The following is a 16,401-nucleotide window of genomic DNA, read 5'->3' as shown; positions in this document are numbered from 1 at the left end:
CTGGAGAGGGAAGGCAGGAGGCTGAGCCAGGGCCGAGTTGGGGGGGGCTCCCAGGACCACAGTCAGGCCCCGAGCTCCAAAACAGGTCCTGGAACTGCCCCCAGAAAGTCCTCCTCAGCTTTTCCTGCCTCTTACACTGGTGACAAATGCCTCCTCTCCTCCGAGAGGGAATAACTAGCCACCGACACACAGATGAGACATCAGAGGTGGCCACGCTCTGAAAGGGACCATGTGCAGCAAGAGCCGGGCCAGCTTCAGTTTTGATCGGTTTATACATTTTCAAAAAATTTTTGGATGGAAAATGATTTTCCCAGTTGCTAAGATAACGCATGCTGGTGATTTTATAAGTTCACATATTAAAGATAAGGTTAAAGTAGAAAAGAATAAAGTAAAAATCATTCGAAATCTCACCGCCTAAACAGATCTGCCCTGTTGGTAGTTTTGGTGAGCATCCTGCGTCCTTGCCATCTCTGTCTCTCTTTCACGGTTTTATTTCTTGGGGATAATGCTATATATATCAAATGTCCCGAGGCACACTTCTCCCTCAACAAAATATATTTCGAGACATCTTTCTATATCAATCAACATAAATCTATGTCATAATTTGTAATGGTTATGTGGCATTCCATTATGTGGCTGTACCATAATTGATGGAACCAGGCCCACCTTAGTGGTCATTTAGGTTGTTTCCAGCCCATTCTTATAAACACCACTGTGCCTTCCCCTTTTTTTTTTTTACTATATTCATAAACATATTTTTTATTAGGGAATAATTGACATATTGGTTTCAGGTATACTATATAATGATTCGATATTTGTATATACTGCAAAATAATCCCCACAAGTCTAGTTACCATCAGTCACCATACAATCTTACAAATTTTTCTTCTCGTGATGAGAACTTTTAAGATTTACTCTCTTGGCAACTTTCAAATACACACTACAGTATTATTGACTCTAGTATACATGCCATACATTACAGCCCCATGACTTGATATCTTGCTACTTGTGACAACGTGGATGGACCTCAAGGGTATGATGCTAAGGGAAATAACTCAGACAGAGAAAGACAAACGCTCTATGATTCATTTATATGTGGCATCTAAGGAACGAAACAAACAAAACAAAACTCAAAGATGCAGAGAACAGAATGATGGTTATCAGAGCGGAGGGAGGTTGAGGGGGTGGGCAAACTGGGTGAAGGGGTCAGGAGGTACAAACGGCCAGTTATGAAATAAAGAAGGCTTCCGTTTTGTAGAGCTGAGCTGGGACTGGCCCACGTTGCTCCCTCCATCCGTCCACCACACGGGTCTTCCCAGGGTCCAACAGCTCCACCTACGGGCTGGAAGACCCCAGAGCAATAGCATCTTCTCACGGCCTCTGCTCAGAGTTGGAGCTGTCAAGTGTAGCCTCCAGCCCTAACACTCTGCCTAGTGGCCTAGAACCGTGGACAGTCACATTCCCGGAGGATTTATAACAAGCAAACCTCATGTTATGGGTTAAACCCTTAGGAGGACCTTCAGAAGGACAGGAGCCCAGGCTCTGCACACTCGCTACGGTTCCCTGATTATTCTATCCAACTGTGAGATGACATTTGGAAGTATGAGCACGACAATCCAATTTCACCCAAAGAGAGGGAGAGACGGAGACAGAGAGCTCGTGTCGGCCAGCCCAGGAGCGAATCCTGATGCCTCCCACCCTGGTTGTAGGACAGAGGCCAACTGACTTGGCCTCTCTGAGCCTCACTTCCTTCATTCCAATATGGTAGGAATGATCCCACCCTTGTAGGTTTGTTGGAGAATTAGAAATAATACATTGAGATGCTCACACACGGTCAGCAGTGGTAGCTATAATTATCATTATTGTGAGTATTGTTTACAATAGCAAAATAACACAGTATTAGTAACAAATTTCACTCCATCCTGCCTTCTGCTGGTCTGACCGGGAGTATGTACAAGACACGGGCTCAGGCACAAATCTATCTGTAGGCAACTCTCCCCGGAAGCAGGTCTTTAGAGAGGCACGCAGTGGCCGTGGAGAGTGAAAGAAGTCTTCCTGGAGGAGGCGGCACAGGGGAAAGAATGAAAGGACCATGCAGCACAGTGAGGGGAATTTCGGAACCGGGTGGGAAGGGACCTAAAGGTCATGAGGTCCAGCCCCTGCTTCCATCCTTAAGTGGAAACCCCCTCCTCACATGTCTGCTTGCCCAGCTCCAGGGACCAGCCCCGCCACACCTGTAAGGCCACGCTTTGCCTCCACCAACAGCTCAGAGCTGGAAAACGCCCCTGCTCAAAGCTGAGGAGGCTCTAGCACAGGCTCTCTGGACCATCCAGACGACGAGACGCAGACCTCAGAGAGGAGAGAGGCTGCAGCCACAGACAGGGTCAGCACCCACGGTCATGGGCGGCCCTGGCTGTCATCTGCCAAGAGCAAGGACGGGTCCTAATGCCCAGATGACCTCTTGGCTACACCAGCCTTGTGGCCCATATTTCATACACGTGTTGTCCAGGATCTGTGTTTCCATTCCAGGCCGAGGTCCAGCTACTGGGGAGGACCTCAGAGCACCCCCATGACAGCCAGTGTGCTGGTGCTGAGGGCAGAGCGACCATGGGCAAGGGGTCTTCTCTCCATTACACACTGCTGTCCCCATCCATATTCATGCCTCTGCTGTAGACTAGAACCATCTAACTGGGTCCCATAGTCGTCCTCTTTCCACTGCAAGCCCTTCCCCTCACCACTGCCAGATTATTCTATTGCAGCTGCTCCCCAGCTCTAAAACCATCCATAGCTCCCTACTGCCTGCACAATGAGGTTCACACGCATCGACCTAGCATGTGGAACTCTCCATTATCTGACCCCAACTCTCCCACTAGCTCTCCCTCCTCTCCAGACACACAGAAATGTCCAATGTCTCCCATACGTGTCCCCCATCTTCCCACCTTCCCGTCTTTGCTCAAATAATGCCCTCTCTTAGCAATGGCTCTCCTCCAGATCTCCACATGTCCAAACTCTGTCCCTCCTCCAAGGTGACACCTTTGCTCATCAGCCATTCAGAAGTGACCCCTCTCCCCTCTGGCTTTCATTTGTATCTTTTGCATGGAAATTAGCATTTTACTCTTTTCATAATTATTAATGATTATAGAGCATGAGCCTGGTAGACTCATCCCCGAGGACAGGGACGATGGCATTCATGTGTCTGAACACCATGACAATGATTACTAGTTGACGGATGTTCGGGACACACCTCTGGGTCTTAGGTCACCCTCTGACACTCACTGACTGTGTCCTCAACTGAGTCACAATCAAAAGCCTCAGTTTTCTCGTCTGTAGAATGGGGCTAATAATACCTTGCCAGGGTTATTCGTCCATCACCAGACTAACAAATAGGACCCTACTCTCCACAGCAAAGTCAGCGATGAATGAGGCACCCAAGAGAGCGACCTCCAGGTGAGGTGCATGGAACGGGGAACGGAACGGAAAGAACAGACGTGAGGTTGGCTCTGCTCCTCCCCTGGAATCTGGGCAAAGTCCACCGCTTTCCCAAAGCTGGAGTTCTGGGAGGTGGGGCGGGGGCTCCCTGGGAGGCTGGAAACTTCACTTTACCTCCCTTCTGGAGATCCCCAACCCTCTGCCCATCCCTCAGAAAGATGCTGGACCCCGTCTCCACTGCCGGAAGCCCCGTCCTGGTCCCCTACCTCTCCCCTTGAATCCCCCTCCTCTATACCTCCCCACCCAGGGTCCCAGGCCTCGCCTGCCCCCTGCTGGGGGACTTGGGCTCCTGAGAAGCTTAATGCATCACCCAAGGTGCTCACTTTCCCAGCCAAGCAGCCCAGGCTCCAAAATTACCCCTTGTCTGCTAATTGCTCGCTGCTATCTCTCCCTCTCTGTAGGACTATCACTGCCAGCAATTAGCACAAAGATCCTTCCTCACTCTAGTTAAGATCCCGGGTGCAGTTAAACGCTCCCAGATCCCAATTAAATGATTTCAAATGCAATTCATTCCGGCTCATTAAATAATTCCTGGGCTGGCTTTCCTTCTATGACCACCTTAGAAATCTCTTTTTCCAGAGAAGAGGAAAACACCGAGGGCGGCTTGATAACAGGAGACCATCCGGTCTGGGACGGGGAAGCGGAAGGATTTCTGCCTGGCCTCTCCAGCATCGTATTTTGCATTTCACTCCCTCCCTCGGGTTCCCACCCCGCTCCCCCTCCAGCTCTCTGCCTCCATCCTTTTCTCTCGGAAATGACTTCACCTGACAGCTATGGATTTAGAGCTTTTTTGCCAATTACTTATGCCCAGTGAGAAAATAGGTTTTTAATGTCTGTCCTTGTTCCGCCCAGCCTGGCTCCCTCACCGTGAAGTGAGCCCACGGCCCCTCTCCCCGAGCAGACTGCGCTCCTTGCCAAAGGCTCTGTTCCCTGGGGAGGTATCCACGCTACACAGCAGGATGGACCAGCCTGTGCGTTCGGCTTCCCTGGGCAGCCCAGTTCAACGCTCATTCATTCATTCATCCTTCATTACTAAGATTTACTGAGGATTTACTATACGCCAGGTATCGGGTGAGCATTTTACACGTATTAATTTACTAAATCCTTAAAACAATCCCATAAGATAGATGCTCTTATTAACACAGTTTTACAGAGAGAAAGGTTAAGGCTCCTGAGAAGCTTAATGCATCACCCCAAATCAATCAACTCGTAAATGCCTCAGTTAGGGCTGGGACTCAGGTGATGGTTTTCCCACACACGCGTGGCCACCCGGTGCACAGCCCGTGCTTGGTGCTCCCACCTGTGCAGGGCCCTGGCACACCTGGGGATGCCTGAGCAGGCCGAGGTCCCTGCCACCCACAACCCACATTCTTCCTGGGGAGACAAACCCTTCAACTATTTTTCTATAACACAGCACTTGGTCTGGTGAGGGCTGTGATGGAAGTTTGTGCGAAGTGCTGAGGGAACTCAGGCAGCAGAGCCATCCATCCTGCCTGGGGAAAGAGGAGGTTGGTTGGGAAGGACTACAAGAGGAGGCAACCTGCCACCCAGGCCTTGAAAGCTAAGAAAGAAATCAGATGAAGGAGGGCAGTGAAGGGCATTCCTTGGAGAGGGAACAGCATGAAGAAAAGCTCAGAAGCTTGAAAAGGGCTGGCATGATTAAGCAGCACCATCCCAGGGGAGACACAAACCAAGTGTGGTGGGGCATTTGTTGCATAAATATTCCTGTAAGGCAGTGGGGTTCTCACCTGGGGGTGACTCGTCCCCCTACCTTCCCCTGCCCCAGCAGACTTTGGGCGATGTCTGGAGGCATGTGGGGTTGTCACAACTAGGTGGGGAGGTGCTACTGGCATCTAGTGGGTGGAAGCCAGGGAGGCTGCTAAACATCCTCTAACATGCAGGACAGCCCCCACCACAAGGAATACACACCCCTCTGATCTCAATGGAGCCGAGTGGAGAAATCCTGGTCCAGAGGAGTGATGGTACCAAGGTACCCAGAGCAAAGTGAAATCAGTTCTGATTGAAGAAATCAGAAAAGGCCCATGGAGAAGGGGTATCTGAGCATCTCTTAAAATGAGTAGAGTGGACAAGTAGGGATGGAGGACATTCCCACCAGGGAGAGAGCAGGCGCAGGCCCCGGGAGGCAGTGGTGAGGGGCATGTTCAAGGAGCTGTCTGCTTTGGCCGTTTGCAGGGTTCGTAAGGAGCAGGCAAGAGGAAAGGGCTGGAATAGTAGTTTCAGGTTAAATCTTCGTGAACCTTGAAGCAACTGAGAATGATTCAACAAGACAAGGGGGAGCCGTGGAAGGTCTCCAGGCATCAGGAGCCAGGAGATACACTTGAACTCAGGCAACGGCGGGTAGAGGCTGGAGGAAGGGTGACCAGAGAGGAGGCCGTTTCGATGTTCCTAGCAGGAGTTTCTGGCATCCTGAGCTTTGCAAAGTGGCAGCCACATGGGGAGGAGAGGACAGTACCACGAGACTATGCAAGGGAGAGGAGGCTTGGGAACTGCAAGGGCCGGGACACTGACTGCACGCCTAGGAGGATGGAGAAGGAGAGGAGAGGAGGGCTGCGGAGGAATCCCCATCTCAGGGGAGCAATGAGCGATGCAGGCCACCAAATGGTAGGAGCGGAGGGCACTCAGAGGAAGGCTTCCTGCTCACCGTGACCCAGCGCCTCTGGGAGAAAGCCAGGAGGTGGCAACCCCGGGCACTTTGCTCATCTGCAGTCCCAAGGGGAGCGCAAAGCAGGGGCCAAGGAGGCTGCACTGGGAAGGCCTGCTGGAAGGGCCTGGACGGCATCACCTTGGCAGAGGAAGGCACAGTCTGAGCACTCGGGTCTGCTTGTTGACGGTGCTGATGGGGACGGTAACAACAGCAGCAGTTAACTCGTGTGGGGAAGTCACCCCCTGCGGGGCCCATCGCAGAACACATCCATCGCACAAGACTGAGCCACAGCTGAGCCTCACTTTACCCAGCAGACACTTCCCTGGGAGACACACAAACCAAGCTCCTGGGAATTAATTTAAAATTGAAATGGAATTCGATATTTTAATTCGTTAAAACAAGCATGCATTACTTTTGTAATTAAAAATATAAGAAATTTTTTAAAAATGGAAACCAAGATCTATGCACAAATATACTCACTAAAGTATTTTCTAGAATAGCAATGTGTTTGCCACCAGTAGACCACCAACTACGTCCAGGCATTACACTGGGTGTGTTTTACGTGAAAACAAACAACTATTTGCTTTAAAAAAAAAAAAAAGAAAAGGAGAGTTTTCTTTTAATGGACTGGTATACAGTAGGACTGCAATAAAATGTGTTGAATGAATTCTTTAATTCACCCCAGTTAGGACTGAAGGGCATCTGACTGGGACAGGCCTCAGGTCGGAGTAAGAAACAGCAGACATGAAGGCATGCAGATCATGCAGGGCTCGTCTGAAATAAGCAGACTGGCAACGGGGGTGGGCTGGAGCTGTGCAGCCCCTCCTGCCCCAGATCAGGTCCTGGGAGCAGGGGGAGCGAGTCTACGGCAGGGAAGCAACGCCCCAGCAGGGAGGCAGGAAGGGGGACCCTGAGAAGGGGAAAGCTTTCGGGGAGCCAGGAGGGCTGTGTTGAAGGCAGGCTGTAGAACTCACTGATGGCCCTGAAACTAGGAGCCTCAAGGTCTCAGTGACGTACAACACCGAGCACATCTTCGTCTTCAGAGGGTCGGCTAGGGACGGCTCTGCTCCACATGCCTCTCATCCGCCTCCTGGGAGCGGTGAGCTACCCAGCCAGGCTTTTCTCAAGGCAACGACATAAGCTCGAGAGGGCAAGACCAACTCCACAAGGCATTCCAAGCTCCTTCTTGCATCAGGTCTGCTAATGTCCACCTGGCCAAAGCAGGTCATACGGCTGAGCCAAAGGCAAGGAGCAGGGAAATATACTCACCCTTCTGTGGAAGGGATTACCAAGCCTCCTAGCAAAGGGCCTGGGTATACGCAGGGGTAAGAATTGAGGGCAATAATCACCACACAGCCTCAGCCCAGAACCTATTTGCAATTTCCTATTCTCACGCACCAAATGTGCTCAAAGCGAGCCCTGTAATAAACTAGGAGTGGCTCTTTGTGGTGGATGAATGCGCTCCCCTGAGATTCTAAATGAGAGTCACGAAAGAGAAGAGGGTGCAGGGAGGGTGCTGGCCTGTGAATCGGAAGCCTGGGTCTTTCCAGGATTCTTGGCGCTCAGCCTGTTGAGCTGCAGCTTCAGGTGACGCTGACCTAACCTTAACCTTCACGTCGACCCTTTGACACTGTCGATCACCTTTGTCCTCGTGAAACTGTTTTCCCTCTTTCCAGAACATCATTCTCTCAGTGTTTTCATTCTGCTCCGATACCCTCACCCCGAGCAGTTCCTTCTCAGTTTCCTTTAAGGCTTCCCCTCCACCACCTGCCCCTGAAATACTGGTGTCCCCCAAAGGCCAACTTAGACTTCATTTCTCACCCTACGCCAAGGATGAGCTTCAGAGCACCCACAGACTCCAAGAAAAGTATGTAAACTAGTTAAACTCTTCTCTCTGTAGATTTCTGAATTGGGGGTTCATGGGTTTCTTAAGATCCATGCAGGGGTCCATGACTGCCAGTAGGTTACCAACCCTGCTCTGCTCGCTTCCAGGTCGGTTCTCACCTTCCCTCAGGCCTTGAACGTCACCCCCACGCTGATGACTCTGAATCTTTACCTCCACAAAAACCTCTCACCTCTCTGCACCCAACCACCCACTTAGTCCCAAGGGCAGCTCAAACAAGTCCATGACAGAGGTCCACATAGAGCTCGTTAGCACTCTCCTCATGGACTCAGTGATGGCATCACATTGCCCTGTCCTCTAGGCAAACTTCACAGAGTTGTGTCTGCTCTCTGCCTTGCCTTCCAGTTATTCCTTAAATCCATACCTTCCCCTCCATCCCAACTATCCGGCCTCAGTGGGAGCCCCTACACCTCTCATCTGAATATTCTCCCAACTGATCTCCTTGACTTCAATCTCCCCAGTCCAGTCCCCTCCATGACATCAGTGGCTCCTTCTAAAATCCAAAGAGGATGATGCAAATCTCCTGCCTAAAATGCACCCACAATCTCCCATTGCTTTCAGGATCAAGTCCAAAGATCTTGGCAGGCCATACAAACTCATTATGAGCTGGTTCCCACCTACCGATCCAGCCCCATCTCTCCCAACAAGCACCGTGGCCAATTATTGGCAGTTCCCAGAGCATATGCTGCTCCCTCTCACCTCTAGACCTTTATGTGGCTGCTCCCTTAACCCTTCTCCCAAACTTTCACTCTTCCTGTCAGATTGAGCTTTGACATTACCCCCTCCGGGAAGCATTTTCAGACCCCAGACTGGGTAAGCGCCTTTTCTCTGAGATCTTATAGAACCAAGGAACTTTTCTGTAACAGCTCCAACAAGGTTGTACTGCCCACTGATTTATAAATGTCACATGAGCAGGAATACTGTTTAGGCCTCACAAAGGCCTTATAGCATATGACACAATAGCAGGTGTTCTATCAATGTCTGTCAAATGAATGAATATTTAACTGATATATGAATGGATAAAATATTGGTTGGACCTCTTACCTGTCTTGTGATATTGGGTAAATCTTGTACCTCCTATAGGTCTCAGTTTCCTCATCTGCAAAGTGGAAATAATAATCTAAACATTAATAGTGAACAACGAATGGTGGCCCATTCACACAACCGAAAATTACATAATCAAAAAATGTTGATCAAGACTATGTAATACCATGGAAAATGCACATGATGTTAAAATGAAAAAACCAGGGTAGAAAAATAATGTGGAAGGTGCAATTGCAACTACACAAAAAGAATAATTGTGTGTGGACACAACACGTCCACACACACAAAGGACTGGAAAGACAGGTACCAACATTCATCCTCGGGTGGTGTGTCCATGAATAACTTCTCCTTCACTTTATATTCCCATGCTTTCCACATCTTCTTTAGAGAATGTGCATTATTTCTATATGAAAATTAAACTTTATTACTAAAAAAAAAAGAAAAGAAAAGAGGTTTCTAAGAAAAGAGCCCTGCGTCCTCCTCACTTGGCAACGTGTTGAAGGCCTCCCAGCCCTCTCAGAGAGGGAGCTGATGGCGTCCCTCCCAGGTCTTCCAACTCTAAAGAAGCTTGTCCCCAGACTCCGTGCCTCCCACTGGGCTCACAGGCAGTGCTTCAGGTGCCTGCGGTGAGGATGCCCATGAACACCATGCCTGGAAGGAACTCTGTCCCTGGTGCTGTGAGCATGGGAGGAAGCACTCCAGAGGCTCAGATTCAGCACAGGGGGGATGAACATCTTTCTGAAACCTCACTGTGTGAGAACACACTCCTGGAACCAGCTCTTTGGGACTGCCCACCTTCAAGGTCTCACCCTCTGCCCTTCCATCCCAGGAAGGGCACCCCATTGCATGTCATTTAGAGCATCAAACTGCTAAATCAGAGCCATTGTTCTGACTCTCGTTGGAGGGGGTTCTGAGAAACCCACATTTCCACCCACTGCTGATAGGAGTAGAAAATGGTATCATCTTCCTGTTGAGTCATTTGGCAAGTTGTATTTGACCCTGACTTTTACTTCTAAGCATTTATTCAGGAAAATGGCAAGAGAGAATACTCAAAGAATGTTCATCAAACTCTATTGATAATATTAAAAAACTAGAAATAATGTCAATTCCAAAATAAGGATTGATTAAATAAATTATGATAGAATCACTAAATGGGTTACCATGTAACCATTAAAATAACAAGGTGGGAGAATCGCTTATTACATGGGACTGTTTGTGGCATATTTTTAAGTTAAGAAGCAGATTACAAGACAGTCTATACATATGATTCCGTTTTGCAATATGTATAAATGGATCCTAAATGTATCTATAAGCACAGAAAAGAGACTGATAGGATAAACAAAAAACTGTTAGTAGTTATTTCTGAGTAATGGCTTTCCTCTTTTTGGCTCATTTCTATTTTCTACATTTTCTGTAATTAGTTTGGATTGGTTTTGTAACATGAAAAAATATTTTAGAAGAGTTATATTTTTAACAATCTTCCAATTCTCTTGAGCCATCTTACTTTTAAGTCTTGTACTACGGATTGGCCATCTTTCCTTTACTCCACTCAGTTCCACCTTCTTAAGCTTTAGGGCTTGTGCCAGCTGCATCCACTCTGGGACAGCACGGAAGCTTCCCAAAGACTCTAAGGTCTTCTTTATCACCCAATTTCTCCTTACCAGTTCAAGGACTAGAGTCATAGGACCCCATGTGTTTCTCCCTGTGTGCCAACACACGAATTTAACAGTAAGGCAAGTCTAGAAAGTGTCAGACACCCAGCTTGTAGACGAATGGAATTGCTAGTTGGTTGGACTTCCCCATCCCAGGCTGCCCCATTCTTGGGCACACGGACACCGAAACCCAGTCCTTGTTCTGCTCAGTGGGCCACGTGCCTGGTGCAAAGCTCTATCCTTAAGACAGAGGGGGTCCTTTTTAAAATTCAAAAGGCAACCATCGTCTTGCCAATCATGGTGCCTGCAGGGCTGAGTCTCCCTACGGGGGCTGTTTTTCTAATTTGCACAAAAACACTGGGGGCTGGCGGTGGCCTTGTCCTCTACACAGTCTGCATCAAGAAGCCAATATCGATTTCCTCCACCAGCTCAGGCAGCTTCCATAGATATTGGATCTCTCCCTTTCTCCTATAAGCTTCTCAAATGCTCTCCAACCTGCTTCTACCCCGAGTTCCTCTACCCTCTTCCAGAGTGAGCAGCAGCCTTGCGTTTCACCCCACAGAGTGGCAGGGGGCGTTGTTCAGGTTCCCAACCCTGGCTACACATTAGAATCCCTCGGGGAGACTTTGAAAGTCCAGATACCTCAGCCACACCTCAGACCAGTTAAATCAGAACCCCTGGGTGGGACCCAGCCAGGCTGAGAAGCACTGCTTATTGGAAACAACCTGAAGTTTAAAAAAAAAAGTTGGGTTTAAGGCTCAGTTCCTCCGCTTATCACCACAATCTTGGACAAATTACTTTTTCTCAGCCCAGTTCTCCAACTGGGAAACCACCAGATCAATGATTTCCAGTCGAAATCATACTGTGAACTGGTAAATCCTATAAATGTTCTACCACTGACCCCAGAAGGAGAGAGCAAAAGAGACAGAGCCACTGAGATCAAGAAAGAGTGGGGGGAGTGGGCAGGGGGAGGCACAGGCATGAGGTGCTAAAACTTTGGCTCACCAGGCCGTGAAACAGTGGTTGAGAGTTAGAGGTCCAGATGGTCCCGGAGATTCCTCTCCTCTCGTAAAATTGGTATTCGATACATGTGTGCAAAGCTGGCAGGAAGATAAACCTCTGTGCTTCCACATGGCTCAGAGGGGATTGTGAATTGCCTAAATATGATGCCATTTATTTTTCCAGATTCAGGTCATCAGGCTCAGAGAATTTGCTGTTATTGCTACTCCTTCCCCATACCATCTTGAGTCCTCGCTTTCTGTGTACCAGGCAAAACCTTTGAGCTATTACCAGTCATTTCCAACCACTTGGCTCCCCAGAGAGACCAGCAAGAGAAATAAAGTCACCTGGCCAGAGAAGTAAAAACCTCTTAAGGATTTTATCAAATCTCTTACCTTTTTCCACTTTTACAGTCCCTTCCGCAAAGAGAAACCATGTGTCGTTTTCCTCCACATTGAGAAGCTATCCTGCCAGGTGATCTGATGTAGCAGAAAGAACACTGGGTCAAGCCTAAAAAGACGTGAAGTCAAGACTTGAAGCTCCACCACTTCCTAACTGCTCGAAGAAGTGTACCTCCTCGAGCCTCAATTTCCTCATCTGTGAATTGGGGATGGTAATACTGTTCTACTTTCCTTACGAGGTTTTGTGAGGAGCAGTTGATAAAGTGCAACTGAGAACAATTAATAAACTCTATTATTCTAGCCACGTTCCCTGTCAGATCTGCTCAAGCCTATATCCTCCCACCCTCAGACTCTGTGGTTCGCTGGAGCCAACAGCATCCCCTTGGCCATGCTCATTGGATGAGGGATGGTCATATGACCTAAGCTGGCCAGTGAGCCTTTTGCTGGTTCTATTCAGAAAAAACAAGTTTCTATTTTTGCAGGGAGCTATCTTGTCCCGACAAGGGAAGGGGCATTCCAAAGAATGAAAGCAACAGAGAGAGAAGCAGGACAAAAGACCTTTAAAGACAAATTTCCAGTGATGTCATTTGAGTACCTGTATGAATTCATTCATTTGTTCTTTCATTCAACAACTAGCTATTATGTTCCTCCTATATTCCATGTCCATTTCTGGAAGTTTGGTATTTGGTGATGAAGAAAAGAAAGACCCTACCCTACTGGAGCTTGCAGTCCAGGGGGAACCCCAGGCAATAAGTAAATACCAAGTAGACACATAATATAATGCCAGGTTACGATAAGTGCCATGAAGACTGAAGGGGAGGTGTTATTTAGACTGAGTGACTGAATCCAGCTCTACCTGCGGACTCTCAACCTTTGTGAGCCAATAAAGCCTCATTATGCTATGCCAGCTTGAATTGGGTTGCGATCAGTTGCCACCAAGAGTCCTGATGAATACAGCTTTACAAATGTAAGGATTGGTAATGATGCTGATGCTGATCATTAAAATAGCAGCACAAAAGCCTCTTTGAGTCTGGGAATCCATGTCTGAGATATTTATGCCAATGGACCACCCCAAAAACAGGAAGTTAGCAATAGATTTCCAAATATATTCCCCATGGAATTAAACAAATACCAGGGTCATTCCTCTAAATTCATCCACTGCATCAGTTTACTTGAAAGTCAGAAATTTAACTTTAGAAAAAATGTGTTTAGAAGTTTGGAGCTGTTGATCATCAAGTCAAACAAATCTTTAGGTTGGTCACCTGTGGCCAGTTGGCCATAGCGATGTTGCCAGAACTAGCACCTAGCACTTATGTGGATTTAAGAGGGGACTCTAAAAGCATTAGGAATAATGCCATTAAACAGCATCCACAGCCAGAACCCACAGTCAGCTGACTTCCTGCAGTTCTTACAGAGTAGTTAGAGGCTGAGAGTTGCAAACTCTGACCTTGCACAACCAGTCATCAACAGGGGAGTGCAAATGCCCAATAATATCATCATTCCCACAGAAGTTGAGTTTCAGTATTTCAATTTTAAATTCCTAACACCCAGGACATTTTCTAATGTTTTATAACTCACCCCCGCTCCCTCACACACAAACCCAATCTCTAGAATTCTGGTGGGATGACTAGTCTTTAAGGAATGCCCAACCATGGGAGCTTCCCAGCTTGAGCTCTTGGAAGGACCCTGGAACATCCTCTATCATTTTGATGCATTGGATGTACAACCAAATAAAGAACAATGTGAAACTGGGACTTCTGTCATTGTCCTCCTGGGCTGCCACACCCACACGGTGAATAATCCTGGCCTTACTCAGATTAAGACATGTGCACGCCAAGATGAGCCTACTCAAAATCAAGGCAAGTACTTCAAGCCTTCTGCAGCGTCTGGAATTTTCTCAGGCTTCTCCTCCACAAAATGCAACAATCGCTGAGACTCTGCATTACCTGCTGGGGAAAGATGTTCAGTGTCCCTAACTAGATAGCCATGAGGACCCTTTCCAAAATGTCAAGCAGCTACTGTCTTCCGTAGCTGGGCTGGTTTAAAGCTTTGCACAGCAGGACTGAAATGAGCTTTGCACAGGCAGTATTCTGTCAGGAGTTCTATGATTACAGTTTTGGCCCCTTTTGCACCAAAATCTTGACTCCAAGAAACATATGATCTACCAGAAAATATATCTCTCAACATGTCCCTAAAAATGTTGGAACACAAGATGTTACATCAGGGAAAAGTTCTATGGTCACCAAGTTTGAGAAACACTAGGTTTAAAAAAAAAAAGACTTTTAAATGATAATACACATTGTGAATATCCCAGAGTGAGGTATGCCAGGGCTCCCGAATTTATTTTGTCAAAAACATTTTTTAGGTGGGAACACCTATTAATGTCCCACAAAACACAATTTGGGACAAACTGAACTATAGCAATATTCAGTAGAATCCTTTATTTCCCAGACACTGTGGATTCAACACAAAGGAATAAATAAGAATGTTGGAACTCACACACTATGGAAAGACATTAAAAGAGATTATGCTCTGGATTTAACTTAAGTATAATGGAATCCAATAAACTACAGGTTAAGAAAAAAATTCTCTGCCTATGAATTTCCAAGTGACAAACTTACCTAGATACAAACAACACTCTATCACGTCGCTCAGATCACATCAGCTCAGCCTCCCACGGGCAGATGGCGATAGCTACAGCACAAGCTCCCTCCAGACTGGACCACAGAGTCCTCCATTTAAGAGTAGCAATCTTGCTGGGTTTCTACTCCGTTTTGAGTTATTTTGCAAACATGATTAATCCAATGGTGTCCCGAAAGTCCAAAAGCAGCAGATGTTTTCAAGTGCCTGAAATAAAAGGGGCGCAACTGTGATGGAATTGAAAGGAGAGAGAATAAAAGATTGAAAGTGCTGAGAGAAAATAATGACTGCGCTCGTGCATTGTGATTCATTCCAAAGGAGGCACAGGTCAGAGGGACGGAGTGCTTAGCGTGCAACCCGGTACGCATAAGGCGTCCATGATGATCAGCAAGGGAGTAGGGAGAGGACGAACGCGAGAACTTGAGCACAGGGCGCTATAGGACAAGCACCCATGTGGGCTGCCTGTGAGCCGGATGCTAATTCAGGAGAGAGCTGGGACTTTGTTCAAGGATCCTCTTGAGGGTTATGGGGAAGAATCTGTTCCATGCCTTGCTCCTAGTTTCTGGTGCTTTTGCCAGCTATTTTTGTCATTCCTTGGCTGGTGGCAGCTAACTCCAATATTCAGGTGGTGTCCCACTGCATCTCTGCCTCCATGTCCAGGTTTCCCCTGTTTATAAAGACCCCACTCATATTGGAATAGAGCCCACCCTAATGACCTCACCTTAACCTGATCCCTGCAAAGACTCTATTTCCAACTAAGGTCACATTCACAAGTACTGGGGGTTAGGACTTCAACATCTCTGGGGGGGACACAATTCAACCCATCACACCCTCCTTTCAGAACTATATATCATTACTCTGGTTAGATTACTGGTCAGTATTTACATCATAATGAACCTATACTTATTCAGAGCTGAGCCACATAGTTCCATTTCCTTTCCTGAATAATTTTTTATATCCCTGGAGTTAATAAATATCTTTTATTCTGTTTGATTAATTTTTTATGTTCTTATCACAAATTCAGCTAAAAATCTCCCTGCCAGTTGTCTAAATCTTTTTTCATCGCATTCACTCACCTCAGCTGTTCTACCAATTTCATCTTAAATTTCCCCTTGCCACGCCTTCTGACCTGCTCTGATCTGGTCAGACTTCTCTTTGGAGAATGTGCCTCACCACTGTGCTGGAGATTCTCCTTATTTCCTGTCTTCAGGATCAGAGGTCTTCCTTTTGTTAGTTACTCCTTTGAATTATAGAGCATAGTCTTCAGCAGCTTCCTAAGAAAGAGTGTGTGGGAGGTAAACATTTGAGACTTTTTTTCCCCAAAGATGTCTGTACTCTACTTTCACACTCAATGGACAGGTTGGCTGGGTATAAAATTGTAGGATGGAAATCCTTTCATTTCAGAATTTTGACAGCATTACTCCATAGCTTCCAACATTGCTGTTGAGAAGGCTGAATCATTCTACTTCCTGATCATTCGAATAAGGCTATTTATTTCTCTCTGAAGGTTTATAAGAGCTTCTTTTGGTCCACAGTTATGGTAGGCAGAATTCTAAGATGACTCCCGTGAGTTACTCCCTTATTTAATCTGAGTGTGAACAGAACCTG

General features: G+C 47.2%; 1 long non-coding RNA gene across 1 annotated transcript in view; it reads right to left on the bottom strand.

Moving 5' to 3' along the window:
* LOC139046242 (uncharacterized) overlaps window positions 1-9,158 on the bottom strand; it is a 65,177-nt gene extending 56,019 nt beyond the window's left edge. Inside the window, exon 1 of the long non-coding RNA XR_011506076.1 lies at window positions 9,102-9,158. This is a non-coding gene — a long non-coding RNA (uncharacterized lncRNA). The remainder of the gene's footprint in view (window positions 1-9,101) is intronic.
* Between the last annotated feature and the right edge of the window lie 7,243 nt (window positions 9,159-16,401).

Source organism: Equus asinus, chromosome 2, assembly GCF_041296235.1.
Source record: "Equus asinus isolate D_3611 breed Donkey chromosome 2, EquAss-T2T_v2, whole genome shotgun sequence".
NCBI classification, from domain to species: Eukaryota; Metazoa; Chordata; class Mammalia; order Perissodactyla; family Equidae; genus Equus; species Equus asinus.
The sequence above is the reverse complement of the archived record's forward strand: the minus strand, read 5'-3'. Positions and strand labels throughout refer to the sequence as shown.